This window comes from Triticum dicoccoides, chromosome 6A, assembly GCF_002162155.2.
Source record: "Triticum dicoccoides isolate Atlit2015 ecotype Zavitan chromosome 6A, WEW_v2.0, whole genome shotgun sequence".
NCBI classification, from domain to species: domain Eukaryota; kingdom Viridiplantae; phylum Streptophyta; class Magnoliopsida; order Poales; family Poaceae; genus Triticum; species Triticum dicoccoides.
Genome location: NC_041390.1, coordinates 50,682,923 through 50,687,300, shown reverse-complemented (window position 1 = coordinate 50,687,300; position 4,378 = coordinate 50,682,923). Strand labels below are relative to the sequence as shown.

The 4,378-nt window shown below is 43.7% G+C and overlaps 1 long non-coding RNA gene across 1 annotated transcript; it reads left to right on the top strand.

Moving 5' to 3' along the window:
* The first annotated feature begins 512 nt into the window (after window positions 1-512).
* LOC119314686 lies at window positions 513-3,161 on the top strand. Its single transcript, XR_005152412.1, has 3 exons — window positions 513-2,088; window positions 2,392-2,544; window positions 3,117-3,161. It is a non-coding gene; the product is annotated as an uncharacterized LOC119314686 (long non-coding RNA).
* Window positions 3,162-4,378: the final 1,217 nt, after the last annotated feature.

Below are 4,378 nucleotides of genomic sequence, written 5' to 3'. Positions count from 1 at the left end.
ATATGCACCGTCCTTCAAATAATATATGTACGGAAAGAAGTATTGCATCAGGAAATGAGAAAAATATTGAACTGTATAGATTAATACTAAGCCCCTAGGTGCATGGTTCACCTATACCTACTTATAGAGGACCACCAAATCAACTACCGGATGTTTTGCATTTTGTGAGATGATGTAGATTTTTTGTCTCTACTCTGGTGAATCTGTCATTTATTTTTAATATACAATAAAAAGATTAAACATATCTAATTACAGAGGACCACAAAATCAACTAATGGATGCTTTGCATATTATTTTATTTTTGCGGGGAGGATGCTTTCCATTTTTGAGATTTTCTAGATTATTTGTCTCAGATGCAGAACAGATGCTTGGCACGTTGCGGCAAAAGCGCGACCTCCATCCTTTCACGCTTGTTTGTTGGTTGAAGCAGGAATTTCGCAGAGCCTTCCTCGCGTCTGCGTCTCTATGATTGATCTTGATTGTACTATTTTCTTCTACAGATTTATTGAACATACAAAGGATGAAGGGGGTGCTAGGCAGGCTCGCGCCGTCCACGTGTCGCTATGAATAGTGCCGGCGAAGCAAGCGTTGCGTCCCGCGCGCGCCGCGAGCAGAGAAGCGACCGAGAGAGAAAAGAGAGCGGTTCTCAAAAAAAGAGAGAGAAAAGAGAGCGAGCGAGCAGCTGTAGCGAGAGACAAAAGTAGCGATGCCAGTGACCTAAACCGCATCCCCCCTTCTCCAGAGAGAGAGAGAGAAGATGAGAGGGAGAAGAAGTAAGGAAGGGAGGGTGAACGAGAGGAAAGAGGAGAGGGAGGTGCGGCTCCGCCGCCGCCTTCTCTCCCTGCCTCTTCCGCGGTGGTCGAGGTGCAGCAGCGTGGGCGCCGCCAGGTTCTCGATCCAGTCGGATCTGGCGCCGGTCGCCGTCCCCGTCGCCTCGTCTTCTTTCTTTCCAACCCACCGCCTCCGAGCTTCTGCTCCTGCTACGTCTCCTTCTCCCTTCCCGCCGCGGGAGCAGTCATCGCTGCGCCCTCGCCCCCGCACGCCGTCCTTCCGCGCGCCTCACCAGCCACCACCAGCAGCAGCGTAGGGAGCCAATGGGAAGGGGGTCCAAGGCCAAATCCTGCTTCAGCGGAGGCCATGCCTGAGGCGGAGGGGGAGCTCCCCAAAGCCATCGTGGATCATGCTGTGGCGGCGGGGAGCAGGGGAGGATTTGGGCGATGGGCATGAGGGAAGGAGCAGCGAGGTCAGAGTTCCAGGCGGTGCCGGCCGTTGTCACATGTCCCCAGTCTAGGTTGCCCATCTTGATGTGTCTTAGGAGATGAATGCCATGGATTGGCAAGATTCTTGCTAAGCTGACAACTAATTAAACTATTTGTCCCATTGTTAAAGCTAATCATAGTCATATGTGGTGATCGTCCGACTGCTGCGTATGGTGGCAACCGAATTCTTGATGATGAACCGAATCAAATACGTAGTAAAGTCAGCGCTAAATCACAAGTATATATTCAGGTTCAGTACACTCAAGCTGTCGAGGAGGTTACTCAGACCTGTAGATTTTGTATGACAAGAAAATTACTTGAAAGAAATAGGTACAGCCACTGTGATAAATATCAGTAGTAAGCATTGTATATGTATGCAGTAGTATAGTAAGACAAGAAAAATACTTGAAAGAAATAGGTGCAGACACTGTGATAAATATCAGTAGCATGCACTATATATGTATGCAGAACAGACCATAATCATGATTTTGCATTGCTTGGACCAAGATTTGTATGCACCGATCACCGATTCTGTCTTTAGGGGTTACAGGAAAATGACATATATCAGCCAGTGCAACCACTAATAGTGCAATTGTGTATTTACAGAAAGGAAGCAGGTCAACCATGCAGTATTAGAGTAAGATACTACATGTAAAAGTACCATCTAAAAATGACAGATACATTACTTCGTGAGAAATCTCGGTAGGAAAGTAGTGACTCTTTTTGTCAATGGATTGTGTACAGTGAACTGGATTATGCAATGATCGGTTGATTCAGAGCTCTTGTATCTTGAGTGGCATTCACCTTTGGGCAATTCAAGCGACAACAGGTATTTTCCAGTGATATTGAAGCTATTTTGAAATAGTGGATACTTGCATGATTTGTGTTATTTTCCAATGGTACGTCTATTCCTGCAGCTTATAGTCCCTTCACTGATTTGTTCATGCCTTGCTTTTGGTTATTTTAACATTGCCATGCTTTACAGCCTGTTGTCTTTAAAATGATAAAAACCCATAAATGCTGTTAGATCCTTTTAAATTCCTTCACTGGTTTATCTTTCCTTGTGCATCCATGCAACTGATACACCATATAATGGGCTTTATTACAATGGCAATTTAACACCATATACAAGGGCGAGACTACCAGCTGGTGAAGGATAGGATATGTATTCGGCGTGTCCTGAAGAGGTAGTCCACGAACCGGCAATGGAGGAAATAAGGTAGAGACGACAATAGCAGCAAGTACGTCAAGTGCTAGGGATGTGGATATGGTGTGGCATAAAGAGGTAGTCCACAAACCTCTGCTAGGTGCTCCTCTCTCACCTCTTGCATCCTCTGGGGATATTCCTTCATTATTTGGTTACCTGTCAATGCTCGGTCCTATTTCCCACCTTGTGCTTTGACTTCTTGCATTTTTCCCGTCTAAGTTATTAGGCTACTGCTGCCTGGTTTGCCCATGATGAACCACTAATTATGATGCACCGCTGGCTGGTCTGCCTTTTTTATGCTTTTTTAGTGACAACATTCAGACTTAATGTTTATTACTTCATTTCAGAGTTTTAATTAAGACATCGCAGTCAATTTATATGGTCTTCTGAAGTTTCACCTTCCCTTTGTCATATTGGTTTGATCAAATCAATGGGAAGCCGGCATTACTTTGATGTACTGACTTACAGTCTTATTAAGTACTCCCTTTTCAAACTAATACAAGATCTTTTAGATCACTGCTTACCTTTTAGATCACTAAAATAGTGATCTAAAAGGTCTTACATCTTAGCACACATTTAACTACTTTATTGTCTGTACTATTGTGGATGTACCGCAGAATAAAGCAGTCCTTCATTTTTCTTCTCTGCAGGCTGATCTTCTTGCTCAGTATAAGCCAACAATGGAGAAACTGACAAGGCTATCTTCATGATCAGTTACACACCAAGCCTATATTTTTGCTGCTTCTACATGTCGTTGTGATGGTCATTCGGCCCATTCTCTTGAATCTGCACTACAACGAGAGATCTTGGCTGCTTCTTTGTGGCTTCCAAACTTGAAATGTTTGTTTGGAAGTTAGTTTAGTTTTTTGTTGTAGATTCACAGCTTCTCACATGTACCGTCCTCTTAGACCTTCAGATTTCCAAAGAAACTAAATGAAGATATGGTGGTATGGTCTCAATAGTACAACTTAAAGCCTTCCATGCTTTATATTCTCTGAAATTTGCTCTTGAAGAATTATGTATCTATGTTACATCCGGTGAGAAAAGGCGGCTTCCAAGCAGAGGATGCGGGAATGTTGGCCACATTTGGTTTTCGACTTGGGTGTCTAAATATTCTCACACTACTTGGCTCCCTTTCGGCCTTTGCGCCATTGGCGCAACGAGTCATCTAGTTTATTTAAACAAGAGAAAGATTAGCCTAAAGCAGAAATATGACTTTGGGAGGTCTATTTTGTGAAGAGGGATCACAAACCTAGAGGGATCGAGGCTGAAAGAGGAGAGTGCAACCACTAGCAGGTGTCATTCTTCTATATAGAATACAAGTACAAGTTTACGTGCGGTTCTTCAACCATCGGTTCACATCTCTTTTCCCTTCCACGGGCGCATTGCAAGATGTGGTGCTCTTTCAGCAATCCATCCATAGTCTGCAAGTTCGCTGCGCCATTCTTCAACCATGGGTTCACATCTCTTTTCCCTTCCGCCGGTGCATGGCAAGACGTGGTGCTTGTTTAGCAATCCATTCAATAGTATGATACATATGTACGATCCCTATAATAGATGTCAATGTTTATTATCCCCAAAAAACAGGTAGGTAACAACAGGCCATGCAGCAAATAAACAGACACAAACAAGTTATTACCTGTTGCGAAGGCAAGAAGTCAGGATTGGCAAGATTCAAACAAATCTTGGAATCATAACTTACCGCGAGCAAGAGAAAATGTTGCAACACCGACGATTCTATTGATTTTTGGTGATGTTACAATGATTTCCAAGTAACTTTTAGCTGAGGCGTGACAGAAAATGATTCAACACCCAATGGTGCCGAAGTGTTGATCATTTGTTCTCTCTTTATCTCTCTCTCTCTCTCTCTCTCTCTCTCTCTCTCTCTCTCTCTCTCTCTCTCTCTCTCTCT